Here is a 16,800-nt window from a genome sequence, read left to right as displayed (position 1 = left end):
CCACTTCAAAGGGGGTAAAATTCCCTCCCCCAAGCCATGTAAGTGGGGAAACAGAGCCCCTATCCCTGAAAACCCATCACCCTCCAGCCCTGGTTCTCTGTCTACACAGTCTTTTGAAGACAGAAGCAAACTCACTCCATTCAGACTCCAGGAAGACGGGGTGCAAGCCAGCACTGAAGCAAGCGCCATGACCACATTTACATGGCACATAGCCCAAGCTTGCTGGGTTGCTTAACTTGTGTTCAACATGATGCTATAACAGTCTCAGGGCTCTTGCATCAGTGCTGCCTTGCATCCCTCTAACTTAGACCTCAAGCACTGCTCACTTGCAACTGTCTTAAAGAACAGGCAAGCAAAGCCCTCACATTATCTTCTTTGATTGTGACTGACAACCAGTTATTTGTCAGAGTATATCTCATGAACAGGCAAGGTGGAAGATGGATAAATTACTTTGGCTTCCTGCTTCAGTGGCTTCAAACAGGCTGATTTTGGCCTTAGCAAACTTGTATATTAACTGTGGTTTGAAATCACAGCAATATTCAAGTGTGGATCTTGTTCAAATGTTACAGAAGACAACTCTGTATTATTGTAGCTGAGTTTTGGATCAAGTAATAGGCTTTGTCATTTTTGCAGGTAAAATCATGTCCATGTTAATATTCTGAAATGAGTAAATACAAAGGGCCTGTAAAAACATGATCCACCTAAAAACTAACAAGACATATTGTTTGTAAGTTCTCCCAGGTCCTTTTTTCATTAACCCTCATATTTTGTTGGAAGAAATAATTCCTAATAAAACAGAAACTCTTTTTGCATTTATGCATAACATCCTTTATGTGAAGCTGCTCTGGAGAATAATATGCAGAGAATATAGACAATAAAATTGTTTGGCAGTCTCTTTAACATACTGGGATATCTTATCATAGAAGAGATGCATATGCTTCTGATAAGAGTACACAGCAGGTCACATTGATATTGAAAGCTTGATAACTCCCACAGTACAGAGCTGTCACTTAGGCGCTCCATTCAGCAGTGATTTGTTTATGTCTAATATAGAGTAACTTACTTCTCAGAGATAATTTAATAGAGCTAATGGCCAGAGGATTCTCTTACCATTGGATACACTGATTTTACTGCTTGAGAAGAAGCTATTAGCTAATGACAAGAATTTCATTTGTAATCTTCTCTTCATCTTTGGGGGAAAAATTAATTACATTCCAAGTACTTCAGCACTGTTCAGTACAGTAGTCGTGGCTGCACTTATTCTATGTTTTGCTTAGGTTTCTAAGAAAGCTGAGTTGCATTAGTTGGTATAACCAATAATTCATTATATTAATATATATATATTAAAGTCTTGCTTGGAGTTAACATTTATCCTCTTGTCTGAATTCTGAATAAGAGCCTTATCTTGTTTGCTCTCTATTGCCATGGCTGTGTCTTTGTAGATCACGAAAGGCTGTACTTGCACAATCTACATTAAAGATATTTCATCTATTTTGTGTAATACGAGAACATTACTGACTCAACTTACAGCACTTCTGTGCATTTTTGGTACTGCTAACCTCACAGGAGGCATTTCTTGTTCTTTCAGCAGTATCTTTATGGTGGTGGTGTCCTGTCTCATTGACATTCAGTTTAGTCTACTCTTTCAGTTTATGTACAGGATTAAATTGAATAGGACTGTTTGTTTAAAGAGCACCAACAAGCTCCTCATCCAAGCCACTCTACAACAGAATAATACCTCATTCTACAATAGGACAATTCATAGAAGTACTTGGGGTTGCTCTAGTTGATAAGAATCCAGACCTTTAGACTGAGGTTTGTAATGTCAGTATTGATGGTCAATCCAACAAAATGAAAATTTACATGTTTCATTTTCTACAAATTAAAAGCCACTTTACCACAAAAAAAGCTGCTTTACCATGCTTTATCACTGCTCAAGTAATTTGCTACTTGGTACATTCCATTCAGGTGGAGGTAGAAAGAACAAAATTACTGACTCTAAGGTGCCAGAATTCAGAGCATATGAAAAATTCTGTGAAAGAGGAAGATAATTACAATCTTTCCAGCACAGCACCATTTTAGTGTGTAAAGAACAGCTTTACCTAGTCTCAATCCACATATATTTTCATTTAAATACAGTCCTTTGCTAATTCTACTACTCTCCAAAGTTTACTGTGGGGAGCATGAAAAAGATGGTCTTTATGAACAGATGGTCTTTTCAAGGAAATGTAGTTACATTTAAACAAGACAAATGTACTGCAAGCTAATGGTCCTGTTAGAATGCAAGTTCTGAAAAGGGAAAATATAATATAATATGCTTGCCTTTAATTATGGAGGGTTCTCCCTCCCCTTCTGAAGACAAACTAATCACTAATGAAGCTTAATTAGCAGTAAACAGGTACCAGTGTACAGTCATTCATGTACAAACAGATGTCTATTGATTGAATTTGACTGAATACAAATGTGAGTAACTGTTGTTCAGGTATTAGTAGTACAGGATGTGAATTGCAACACAATTGCTACTTACTCTATGACAAGTTAACAAATTCAGTCTTTCATGCACAGCTGCATTCTTACTTTAAAAGGTTTGGCATAAAGCTCAGCAGTTGGTAGCAATCTCTTGGTGTCTAACACGCTATCCAGTGAGCCTAGACGTATTTCAGAGTGAAGGTGGATAGATTTCACCAAACTCCAGCCCAAATCAGCAATCTACTGTAATTTTTTCCGTTCTGAAATGGATCCTGACATTTGCTGTTTTCCTCGTGTGTGCAGAGATCCTGCAATTTTGTTCATGCTGTCTGGTCCAGCTGTATCACCGGGTTCAACAAAGGACCAACTGGGACATAAAACTCTGCTGCTGCTTTTTTTTTTAAGGAGTCTGTCTTTCATCTTCAACAGGGTTTGTTTTATCAGGTCCATTAGGCCTAAATGTGTGAAAGGACAGTTCAAGCCACAGAGGCCGGATGGACTTTTACAGGAGTAGGGTGTTTGTGGAGCGAACACTGTCTGCTGGGAATAGTAATCAGGTTAGGGCAGAGATATAAAACCTAGAACTTGAGAAGAAATTCTCACCTTTAAACTATTTTGGTGTGTGCGTTCTCTTTGAAAAGCTCCATGAGCTCACTATCTGAAGTTTAGGGCAATGCCTTTCATTCCTAAGCAGCCAGAATCCATTTTGAATGCTATTAAATTATGGAAGATAAAGGCCCTCTGAATTCTTATTTCAATTGCGAGTTTCATGTTGGGTATAACATTCTTCTGAAAAATATTTAAATCAAAGTAGCCAAACTTGTACTCTTTCTCTTCTTCACTGTCTAATGAGAATAGCAAACCTTCCACCCTCCAGAAATAAATCCTACAGTCTCCCCAGTAGGTCTGCAGAAAACAGCAAAACACTGTGAGTGCAAAAACCAGCCAAGATAGTCCCCCGGTGCGCATGTGATAGCAGCAGCAGAGCAAAGGAAAGGCCACATACGGCCAGGCTGCCCACTGTACAACCCCAGCTCCTGGAGATGGGAAGGCAGCACAGGTTGGAGCTGCACCACCCCACGAGCCCCTGGCTGCAACCGCACGGGCACAGCGGAGCCCCGCCGAGGGCAGCAGGAGCCCTCCCGAACCTACGCAAGCGGTCGGACTGGCAGCAAGAGCTAGCCCCCATAGCCACGGTTATCCAGTATCCTCAGCCAGGAGGTTCTTACAGTCACCGAAAGAGACTTGACGAGAAGTCAGTACTGCAGAAGTCCACGCGACGGGACTCAATGGCTTATTCTGGTCTTCTCTAATTGGTTTTTCAAAGTGAAAGAGGCAGGGACTCAGGAAAGATCACAGGATGTGCGGTTGATAGCACTGGACCAGGACTTCGGGATATCAGTTTGTTTCAAGTTCTGCCTCAGGCTTCATCTTTAAACTTCAGCATGCCATTTAATCTCCCAGTGTCCCTCCATAAAGCAAGATAATAATACCTCCTTCGTCTGTTTAAGCTCAGTTCTAACACTAAGTATAGATATATATTTTATCAAAGTGCTTCTGAATACAGGAGTAGAACATTCAAAGGAATTGAGGCTGCATCTGTACAGCACATGCAGTGATTTCAACTGCTGCTGCAATATTAATAATTTTAGTAATTTATTTAATAATAAAGCTAGGTGTATTTGAAGATGCTAACAGAAGTTTTAATACTGATCAGAGTTTCCACTCACTATTTTTCTAACATTTCAGTGGAGAGTGAAACACTCATTTTAAAGTCATTTAATGAAGAAGATCCAGAGGGGGGAAAAAAATATGAGAATATATCATGTAAAGAAATGAACAGTATAAGACATATAGTGACATATAATGTCACAACTGAGAGGAAGTATCTCAAAGTCAACTATTCTGCCACATCAGGTTATCTTATTTCTCTTTGCTCCCTTTCAGGAGTAAAAGGTTGCAACTAAAAAATAATATTCTTTTCTCGTCATGATCAAGTAAATATGTTCAAAACTGTTTTCTCTCTCCTTAGATGGCATGACTCATCTTAAATTGGGATTTGGCAAAATGTAACATGAAAACTGTAACTAAAGAAATGCCAAATCTATTATGATGAAGACAAAAGAACTGTAAAATACATTACAAAAAAGGGAGGTTTACTTGATGCCAGCTGAAATACTTATTCTATCCTTTTTCCTGGGACAGATATTTCATCTGAAATCTTAGAATTACTAGCCCAAATTCTGGTGTTGCTTCTTGGGTGCAGCAGTTAAAATCCAGAATAAATCCACCAAAGCAACAGAATTAGTCTAGATTTACTCTGATGGACTTCAGAGCACACTGAGATCAATCATTCCGCTTTCTATTAACTTGAATTTTTAGTTTAAAACAAGAGGTCTTGTTTCACAATAGAATTCTATGCAAACAGTAGATCACATCATGAATCCTCTGAGCTGCCCAACAATCTTCTTTTCTCTTCCTCAAAAAACAAGTTGATAAAGACAAACCAACCCAGGAATATGCAAATACAAATCAGAATTTCTGCATTGAAAGCCAGGGACTCAGTGACACCTCTTTGGGGCTCTGCAACCAACTGCATGCAGATGTCATTCAGCTACTCTGAAGTACCAATCAGATGCGTTAGGTAATCTTATATGTACCTAGTCTCCTCCTTTTGCTACCTTCACCCATGTATTTGTTTCATCCCACCTCACATGGATTTCTTTGCCAATGAGTGGAAATCCAACATCACTACCCATTGACAGTGTTTGACTACAGGCTCTGCAAAGGAAGAAATCTCTTTATATATTACATTGCATGCTTGTATGGCTCCTAGCCGATGCCTTAAGACACTTCCAAAACATAAATAACATTACTGCATTGCTGAGTACGTCCCTCCTGTCTTTCCACCCCAGTCACAGTGGGGCTGAAAAATACAGACTTCCCGGAGTCACCAAGCGGGTCTCTGGCCTTTAATTCTGCAAAGACAAAGGATAAACTCCTGCAGCCTTTAAGAAATTAATCATATTGTACTGATCTGTCTTGCACAGTAACTAATTAAAGTTTGATTGCAGATATCAGGAGAAGTGGACATAGGCTGATGACAAACACTTTTGAAAAAATGCCTTAATTTTTTTTTTTATATATATATGCATATATATATATGCAGCAATTTGAGAGTAAAGCTTTGACAGCTGTCCTATGAGGAACTTTCTTTTTCTCTCTCAATTTTAAAGTAATCAAGATGAAAGTTGAAATTTCATTAGAGTTTTCTTATTTCTAGCTTAAGTACAGGAAAAATAGGTTAGAGACTACTTAAGAATTTCTAGTAACTTTCGATACATGTGTTTCCCCTCAGATTTGACTTTGATTCACAGATATCATCATTTGCACTGTTTCTGAAATAAGTGACATGCAGTAATTCTGCACAAATTTAGGTTTACAGATTCTAGACACATCTGTAACAGACTCTGTAGCACAGCCACAGATCAAAGTGATGATTAAAATCTAAGTTCTGGCGGGATCTGAATCACTTCAAAGCCTGTATATAGCAACAGTAACATCCGTTCATACATATATAGTTTTAAAAAGCATGTGGCTGGTATCAGGCCTCTCAAAGAGAAACAAGGTTGTCTACGTGCAAGCAGATAGAACTCACAACACACAAAGGTGGAGACCACTATCAACCCCCTTCTGGACGGTGACGTATTCCTTCACATTTATCATCAAGGAGAGTAGCATTTCTTTTCTCTCTCTCTTTTTTTTTTTTTTCACCTCTTGGTAAAATGATCAAGAGAATTTCCATACATGAGATTAGATATACTGTTGTTGCCACACAAACAGTATGAAGAGCAATCTTCACATGAATTGCACAGACATCTGTTCCATAAATCTAAAGCAGTTATTTTTAAATCATCATTTTCTACTGCAAAACTCAAACATTCCCGCTATATTCCTTTGTTGTCTCATTCTATAATACTTCCACACATCAGTTTTCCTCTGCTATTATTTATTATTCATGTTGTGGGAGCACATAGAAACCCAAGTCATGGGTCCTTGATCTTATTTGTACTTGCTGAACAAATACATCCTAAGAGACACTCGCTGTCCTGAAGGGACATTTTATTTACAGCCTCCACAGACAAGACAGATAAAGAACGAGAGAGGAAAAAGCAAGGTAAAATGGCTTGCCCACAGTCACACTGCTAACCACCATTCGGGACAGGCAGCAAGCCACTCTCAAGTCCAAGAATAGAAATTTGGTCAACAGAATTGCAGGCAAAGGGCCTAACTCCCCGGTCTGGCCCCTGCGATCAGAGTGCCTCAGTACCTTCATCCTTCCCCTAGCCTGCCCTGAATGATCTGACACTGCAGCTGAACAACCCATTACCATTCAAATACTCTTGCCCTGAGACCTCCCCAAGAAAGTGCAAGCTTTGAGGAGCTGCATTAAGGTATGTGCTGCCACGGAGGGACAGGTTCTCCCCATGACATGCCCAGCACCTCAAGGTTTCACATGCCATTCCTTGCAGAGCGGACTTTTTGCAGTCTCTCACAGGGCCACTATACTGCAAGCTTGCCTGGAGAGGGCTAAAAAAGCATTCATGTCTCTCTTGGTGGCCTAAGGAGTGATTTTCTGCTCACAGGGATTGCACGTGAAAGTCTGCCTTGATGAAGAACATAGCATGGTGAACAGCTTGATCACCTTCACCATCCTAGGCTCATTAGGATCATCTGTGCGTACATAACGACTCTAATTCACCCTAAAAACGAAGGAGAGGTGAAAGGATGCTACGCATCCCCAAAGCTTACACATGGCGCTCATAAGCCACAAGAGATGCCCAAATGGAAATAAGTAGGAAAGACCCTTCAATCGCAGTGTGGCCAGAGGTGAAACATTTGTCACATCTAGCTTTGTATAGATCCTAAAAGGCTCATTTATTACCCAGCTCTCTAGATAGAGATTTATATTCACGGTAACATCTAATAGGCAAATGACGTGAAACTTAACAGTACTGCTAAAAAGGTAGAGACTGAGGAAAACGTCACCAAAGCCGTAACACCCGAGTGCTGACTACTTGTCAACTCAGATTACATTCCAGGGCTCTGTTCTGTATAAGTAGATGGGTTAGTGCCAGTGTCCTGGGCAAATTCCAGCTGGAGTAACAACATTCCCTCTAACTTAATTCCCTCCTTTTAACCAGATACCACATTCTTATCAAATTTTCACATGCTGCTTTACAGTAACAGTACTATATTTATCCAAATATGTAGCTGCATTTTCTGAAAGATAAATTAAATAAAAACAAACAGTAATTCTACTCCATAGTTGCTTGATAGCAGCTCAGCATCTAGACCATTCCTATCTGGCCTATCCTAGCCAAACATTCTTATCCTAAAACATCAGCAATGTCAGAAACAACATCTATTCTGTTGGATGGCAGATTAATCTGGCAGCAGGACGTCACAATGTTAGGCCTGAGATAGAGGAGAAATAAATTCAAACACACCATTAATAGTGTACGGGCATGTACTACACTATCTCTTCATATCTTGCTCACAATACAAGCATGGGGAAAAGAGTCATGAGGAAAAGAAAAAAAGATACGACAAAGCTGTTTTGCTGCCCTGGTGTACCTCTGACTCCATCATTGCTATCTATTAATTCTGAGGCTTTCAATGAAACCTTCAAGTGAGATTACGCACCTAACTCTCAAAATCTTACCTGAAATCCCAACCTGACACATCTCTATAAGCTTAATATTAAAGAGCTGTGACAGTAAACATTAAGAAAAAGAAAACAGAAAACAAAAACTCCACATCAGTTTGGGAGGAGCTGGAGTGATAACATTCTTGCCCTCTAGAGCTTCAGCTAACATCTAACAAGCAGTGAGGACTGTATCTGGAGGGCTGGTTGTGCTATTATTACCTGCAGTAGGGCTTCATCCCGAAGCACACAAGATTGGCCACTGTCAGTGAGAAATTGCTAGACTTAAAAAAAATAAATAAATAAAATAAAAAAAAAACCCCCACACTGGTGCAACCCACCTGGCAGCTCGTATTACCTTGCTCCTGTGTTATTTCTTAGTGATCTTTTCTCAGTTTCTGCCTTTTGTCAATTGTGTCAATTGAGCACGCTGTGCACGGGATGAAGCAGCAGCAAGAGATGCCAGCAACTTTCTGGACTGAGAGTGTCCAGAAGTGGACTGAGAGTACCGTAACTTCAGTATCTCTACTGCCAACAGCTTAAGTCCCCAAAGCACTGCTAGCTGTATACAGAAAAGGAAGAAGACTCTACCCCAAGATCTTATGGTATAATCAATATATATAATAGAAGTACCTAACCCAAGTAGTCTTTGGGCATACAGAACCACACCTAGCATATCCCCCTGGTCTTCAGTTTATGATGCCATTTCATTATCTTCACTTCTGCACAAAGACAGCATCAAACATTACCACTGATACATGCAGCTACGGACAAAGGTCTAGCTATCGAGAGGATTTGGGACGGAAGACTTCCACCTCATTCCCACCACGCTGACAATGCATTTTGACAACAGAGGAGAAGACAGACATTGTCTGGCCCTCTCTGCTGAGCAAAGGAAATAGGAAAATTTTTAGGGTTTTTTTGTTTTTAACTTTAACCACCTTAGAATGGAAATAAGTATAAAGACTTCCATAAAGGTGGCAAATCACCAGAATCTAGGTATATTGGTAAAGGATAGGTGAAATGCTTGTCTTAAATGGACACAAACAGATGACGGCAAATTAAAATTCCATGACGTAAAAGAGTAGTAGATCTGGGATGAACCACAGAGGCCTTGTAAACAGAGGACAAAACCCACTTTATCTTGGCATGCATTAATATCCCATAGGGATTGCAGGCATCTGTTAGGTAGTGTGAACTATCTGCAAGACCAGCAAACCAAAAAAGGGTTATTGATTGATCGATCATTAAAAATTAGTTGACATGAGTTCTTTGTGAATAGGCACCACTTAATACCAGAGATATACTCATTGCAGATCTTTTTAGCAACAAGATAAAACAATAAATTGACTGTTCACACAGACCTCTCTTCTCACATTTGCCTTGGAAATACCAATATGCAGAAAAAAACCCCAAGGAATATGCTTTGTTAGACAACGTACTGCATACCATTAACCTCACTGAAATTCTAAATTTCTGCATTGATAATTTGAAAAGAAATACATCTGTAGAGAAAATCTGACATATCATTATAGCAATGGGGCAATGTGTAACCAATCAAAAGCAAAAAAACCCTTTACAAAGCAATATCCAGAGGAAGAAGAGTAAAAGACTTTGGATTATTCCTGTAGGTTAACAAATTCAGTTAGCTCTGTTGTCAAATAATTTTTTTGCTATGATTTAAAAAAAAAAAATCATGCTCTTTTTGCTGCTCCTTTTACCAGAAGACATATGCTTCCTGTTTGAGTTTAGCAAAAACAAGAAGCATATTTTCTTATGTAAAGCTAAAAACATGCTAGTTTGGTTGGTTTTCTGACATGCATCATGACAGTTTCTCTATAAAAAAAAGCTTTAAATTACTGCAGGAGAAATGCTTTACTCGGGGATGATATCTTGTTTAGCTATGTGCAAAAATCAGACCTCAGCAAACCTACAGAGCAACAGGGATATCTAACACACCCTTCTGGCCATAAACACAATTTATTGTTACATAAATATGATAATGCAAGGAGTTCTTCGATAAGGAACTATGGCCCTTGTATTCCTAGCCATCTTTTCCTAATAAATCTCTGTCCCAGTCTACAAGGGCTCTCCTTGAAACCTTGCCCCTTCTTTGCTTTTGCAGACCCTTTTGACTTGTTCCGTATCTTTTGATCTGTTTTTCAGCCCATCTTCTGAAGAACCTTCTTTTTCCCTGTCCCTTCGTCTTCTGCATGGCTCCAGAGGTACCCTGAGTCCTTCCCACACCCCACACACCAGGTACCATCTCTCGCAGACAACGCTCAAACGTACACCTTTCTGCCCCAGACCACGACCGCTGCCTGTCACATGTCAAGGGGCATCATCTGACTTATTTCCTCCATGTACACCTATCCGCAAAGCCCTATAAATATCACCTCTTAGCCTCTTATTTTGGCCATATTCCCCTCTCTTTGTGTTCCTGCCTTAACTCGCTGCTTCTTCTTTATTTCACCAAACATCAAACTGTTTGTTTTTCCTTTCAAGGCCCACTACAGTCTCACCTCCTGGCATCAATACCAGAGATCAACCCCCACGACTGACCGGACTTCCCTCTCTGATACTCTTCTCCTGCCAAATATTTTATTTTAAGATAAAACACCATTTGTTTAACGGCAAGCATAACCGCAAGATTTCTGCTGTGACAGAAAAGAGCAAACTGAGGTACTTATGCTTTTTACTCAAAAATTAATTCCTGCCATCATTTTCAACAAGGCAAAATTCCATGAGCTAGGCACACAGAAATCTCCGATATGTGGAAGATCAAAAACTGTCAATCTTGACACACTGACTTTGTATTTCAGAATATATTTGTTCTGTACATAATGGTTAACCGTGCATTACTTCTTTAACATATGGCAGAGGTTCATTCCTCATTTGTGTTACATAGTGTAACTTAGTGGAAATACCACCTATCTCCCTTAACAGCAGAATTTAACCCCAGATTTTGCTCTCTAAAACTGGTGTAGCTTTTATCTTCATTTATTCTAAAAATACTGTAATCCATTACCCTCTCACAGTTGAGGGGTGAAGTGTTGGCAATCTGTTGCAGTTAGTTGTCTTCTCCAGTTGCTAAGGGGTAACACAGTCCGCACCTGGGAGCAGCCATAACGCAAAAACCCATCATCTCCTTTGACTCATCTGTTGTGTTAGAAACAAAGAGCTAAGACAGAACTAGTACAGCCTGATGCCACTTTTTCAGATATTATTTTAACATTTATCATTAAATTTGGTGATGTGAGGCCAGATGCTCTCTTGCTGTCAAGCTCCATCTGCATGTCCAAGCTCTTTTGCTGCATGTCCACGGCAAAGGGAAAGCAATGCAGTGCAGCTCTGCACCCGGGTCTGGCTAGCCCAGTTGCAGTAGATGAAACAGTATATAGTTGGATGGAAAAGACTGAACTCCTTAATTGAAAAGCTGCTAAGTGATTTTCAGGTGATACAAAACAAACTGAACATGAAATGTGTCATGATAAGAATCCTCCTTTTGATCAAACACCTTCCTTTTTTTTTTTTTTTTTTTTTTTAAAAAAAAAAAATCTGAAATGTAGCTAACAGGCAACTCTGACTTCTACCACATTAAGCACTTTTAGATCTACAAGAGTAGGATGAAGAACATTAGTAGAGCTGCCCATAATATGTCTCACCTAAATCATGTTTTCAGAGCTGAACACATACAAACCCCACTGAGATTTGCCTTACAGTATGTGTTGGGCTATGGACTGCAGACGGTAGCCTAACTGAATACTGCTGAGAGCATGTGCAAGCACTTTCATTGTACCTCTTGCTTGAAATGCTAAGTTTAAGCTTCATTAAATTCACATAAATGCAGTGGACTTCAAATAGGAAGCTCAAACATTAAGGCTAGGAGAAAAGTCGTAGTTCATTCTGTCCAGACTCCTGCCCATCCAGGATGGCTCCCTGTGATAGATGCTGAAAGATTATCTAGTTCCATTTTACCTTTTTTCTCTCCTGTATTCCATCAGTGATTACCAAGTTGTTAACATTCAAGCAAAACAATATCCAAGGCCAGTATCTAGTGAATTAGCACCACCCTGTCCCAAGATGCAAACCTGTTTGTGAGGCATTTATAAATGCTCCCAAACAGCATTTATAAACCTAAGCCTCTGTACTCACCTTTTAATTATTGAAGAAAGCTTAATATGCAATTTTTTTCATCCATCTGGCACTAAAATTGCAGAATTGCTTCTGTTGCAATTTGAGGAAGAGTTTAGGCTATTACAAGAAAATTACAGCATATTTCTCTCTCCATGATCCACTTGCCTATTTAAAGGTAAAAGAAGTTTGGAGTTGGAAAAAAAGTTATTAAGAGAAGATATTAACGATACTTTTTTATGCATTCTTTATAGTGGCAGTGATAGAGTATATTTTAAAATTAACTACAGATATTGTGCCTTTTCTACTTATTTGCCTTTGCAGACTTCCGCACTGTTCTGCACCAGGTCTCTGCATTTTTTCCATCCACCCATAACACTCTAGAAAAACATGCAACCAATATTAGATTCATAGTTTGAAAAAGGCCCAAATAGAGTCTTCCAATTTCAAAACCTTGCTCTAGTGAGGTGATTTAAGTGGAATATTTTTATATTGCTGTCTAGCACTTGTTCTCCCAAGTTCTCCTTTATCCTCTTGGGGATATCCTCAGGGACTGTATATTGAGTTTTAAAATGAAAATCTCTGAGTTTTATCCTTCTGATACTTTTGAAGTTCTCCTTGAAGAAACATTCACGTGCTCTTTCTAGTCTTCTGTAGTACTCCTCTACTGACAGTCCATCTTGCTTGTCACAACTTTACAAATTACTGTATTATAAGAAAATAGGAATAAACTAGAAAACGACTTTGTTTTCAGTTAAAAATTAGAGAAGGGAGAACATACAAGGAGCATGTTAGAAACTGCTCTTTTTCCAACACAATTCCATCAGAAATCCTGGTGAAAGCATAACATGGAACATATGTTCACAAAAAAGTGAACATCTGATTAATTCTATGTTTTTAATTGATCATTTTCTCAACACATAATGCACGAATTACTGTATCTAGGTTGCACTGGAAAGCCAACACGAAACCCTAGACTATGCAGTGGAATAGGCTTTGGGGAATTTTTAGCACAAGGTAAGCTGCAATTTGGCTTGGTCTTCCCCCCCCATTTCTGGGAATCATCCAGCGCACCCCAGCGTCATCACGACTTCCTGAAAGGCATCGCCCTGCGCCACCCTCCGTCCCAGGGGTACCCCAACCTGCCCAGGCAGGCCAAGTAATCCATCAGGTCCAATCTCCTGCTGTGGGACTGGCAACCACCAGATGCTGCACCAGAAGCTGAATATCTCCTAACAGTGCATCTAATTATCTATATTATCCAAGAGAGGAACACAGATGTCTTTACATCTCCACACAGCAATCAATAGACGCAGAACTCAGAGTTAATCTTTGACATAACTGTAATTCTTAACTTGTCTAATGCAACTGCAAATGTTATTCTTCAAACAGCAGCTACCAAGCACTAGATACAAACTTAGGTTCATTACTGCAGACACGGACAATAACATCAGTGTTTTCCTTCCCTGCAAACAGAGGCTGTATCTATACAGCTATCACTGCAGTACATCAGATGCTTAGTCTCAACCATCTTCACTACACAACCATTTACTGCAGGACCAGCTTCTTATATCAGAGAAATCACAGAAAGATGAAAATCCAGAATTTCAGCCCTGGGAGTTTTTTCTTGATAAGTTTTTTTCAATCGAATTCCAGCAAGGAGGAAGAGCCTCTCCATCACGGGACAGCAAGCAAGGCTGTATCCAGCTGATGGCTGATAAACACTCACAGATAGGTCTTTCGCTGTGCGAGGAAGTGACATGTCTCCTGATGGACAGGGTCCTTCTACGGAGAGAGCTCTTGGCTGCAGAGACTTGTTTGCCAACCAGCTCAATGGAGTTGGACCTGCCCCAGGGAAACCACAGCTGTGAAGCAGCTGTGGACAGAAATTGCCCTCTAACGGATATAAGCGTCCACTTTGGATAAAAATTCAAAATATTCCAAATTATATCAGGAAAAAATACATATTGTGGCCTTTGCCAGAGCTTGCTGCATCCAGTATGAAAAACAGGCCACAAACTAATGCACTTTATCCTCCTAGAAACAGGAATTTGAATTTACATTCATTTCATCTAAACACATCAAATGGAACTTGTTAAAGTAGAATTATGTTCCATGTGACAATTACTAAAGGATCACGTTGTCCATTACTGCGGCTCTTCTCCTGCACTGTATGTTTGCATTGTTTAGTAATTATAGGAATACAGAATTAATGAAAAAGAAAATAATAAAAGGGAATACATAATTTCCATAAATAGTCATTTTCTTTAGAAATATAATATAAGTAAATGAAAGAAATCAGCTTTAATTTACCAGATAGCAATCCATTTGAAGACACTGTCCACCACTAACTCATATTCCTTAATTAGAGAATTTTATCTCTGTGAACCTTCACTTATTACTGCATCATGATCTTTCCTGTCTAATCTGCTATGAAGGGCTAATTAATAATAACCCACACTAGCCAACACAGATAAAGTGAAAAGAGAATTAGATACACATTATCTGGAAATAATGCTCGCTCTCTGAAAAACAACTAAAGGACTTTATTGACTCAACTCGTTTAACAAATGACACTTAAGTAATTCATCGACAAGCCATAACAATAGCAGGACTGAAAGCCTATTAAGTCATTTTTCTAACGGACATCACACTACATTAGCTGTACATTTTTGGTATAATTAATTAGTTAAGACTTAAATATTTCAGTGATTAATTTTTATGAAAAAAATCATAAAACATAATGGTGCTTAGAAAAAGAGACGAAAGTTACTTGCATTAATTGACTGGGCTATACATAAAGAAAAATTTAGCCAAAAAAGAAAAAAAAAAGAAACACACCCTCCAAGCTCAGCGTCAGAACACTGAAAGAATTTATTGCAAACACTACAAAAACAAAGTGCTGATATTGCTCTTGCTTTTGGTGCATTTTCATTTTTCATTTTAGGACTGCTTTTAGCAGACTTATTTATTTATTTATTTAGGGATGAATTTTCAGCTCAACTGAAGACGCACACAGCATTTCCCAGGGTCATCAGACCTAAGGATATAAGGTCCTTATCTAAGGACATATCTAAGGACATAAGACGACAGCACACCTTGTGCAAATACTGCGGCTGCCTCTCCTCTGTTGCCTGTTGAGCTTGTGCCACACCTGACCCAACGTGCAAACGCGCACACGGCGGCCAGCCCTGCCTGACCTTAGCCCCGTAACCCTCTTCAGTGCTTCTCCCATCTCCTCCCTTCCCAGCTTTGTAGTTTGCTTCCCACTAGCAACTCTTCTACTCACTGCAAGTGGGACAGGTCCTCTTTCCTTGGCTCTACCAGCTCACAGCAAAACATCCAGCTCAGCATGCCCTGCGAGACGAAGACATTTCGCTCTCACCCTTCTTGCTGATTCTAGTCCCAACTGCACACACGCGGACCCTGAGAGCTGGGCAAAGAAGCAGCAAAGCCCCAGGGGCATGAATAAAATTTCATTTCAGGCTACAAGAGATGCTCACAGATTTTAAAACCAGTGTGGGACACCAGATTATCTGGACCTATCTCAGTTTTACAGCACATGAGATTTCACCCAACTACCATTCCACTGAGATCTGCAGGCCACCACCAAAGTTAGCCAACCAGCCAACTTTGCAGGATCAGGGCTTACCTCTTCAGTCCCATAGGAAGTAATGATAATAAAAAGCAATTCACAGGAAAATCAAAAGAAAATAATTTCCTGGTATTCTAGTCTTAGCTGCTATCAATGCATCCTGCATTTCACTTCATCTTCAATACAACTCCTAGCATATTCAGCACCTCTGATGAAAATCAATGTGGTAGGATGACAACACACACACACTCAAGGCTCTTCAACCTTCTTGGCTGTATCATTTCTATTTATCTGTTGTCTGCGTAAGTCCCTTTATTATAAACTCTTTCTTGAGGCTAAACATTAATGAGAGATACTGCAAGCCCAAAGCTTAGATTTCTGCAAGCTCAATAAAATTTATAAGCATTGCAAATGCTTTTTATATAAAAAGCTAATATTTTTAATCTTTTTTCTTTTTTGAATTAAAAGCATCTCTCATATTTGATGTATTAATGGTATTAGCATTTGTTCTCTATGAATATCAAATCTTGATGATAATTATTTGCATGTTAATGCTTATTAGTACATCCAACTGAATGTGAACAATAAATAGAAAAAAGTGTAAAGTGCAAAACACTTCACGTTATGTATTTTGAGAAAGGATGGGAAGCTGTAATTGCCAATGATTGCAGGCCAAGCCTATAATAATTGGAGTGAAATCTAAGGTGAAACTAATATGAAAACTGTAATTTAGTTTAACACAAATTAGAGGATTAAGTTAGTTTATTAAATTTGCCTAGAAAATACAGTAATTTCTACTTCCTTCTTGTATTGCTCTGCTATAGCATTCCAAGCAATACAAGCAGTTAAATAATGTCCTCCCCATAGTCCTCCTTAATTCACTCAATGAAATTCA

At 39.2% G+C, this 16,800-nt stretch overlaps 1 protein-coding gene across 3 annotated transcripts in view; it reads right to left on the bottom strand.

The window, feature by feature from the left end:
• Nucleotides 1-16,800, bottom strand: part of FHIT (fragile histidine triad diadenosine triphosphatase) — a 592,682-nt gene that overhangs the window by 111,506 nt on the left and 464,376 nt on the right. The gene's annotated exons all lie outside the window — the stretch shown is intronic.

This window comes from Rhea pennata, chromosome 12 (genome assembly GCF_028389875.1).
Source record: "Rhea pennata isolate bPtePen1 chromosome 12, bPtePen1.pri, whole genome shotgun sequence".
Taxonomy (NCBI): Eukaryota; Metazoa; Chordata; class Aves; order Rheiformes; family Rheidae; genus Rhea; species Rhea pennata.
The sequence above is the reverse complement of the archived record's forward strand: the minus strand, read 5'-3'. Positions and strand labels throughout refer to the sequence as shown.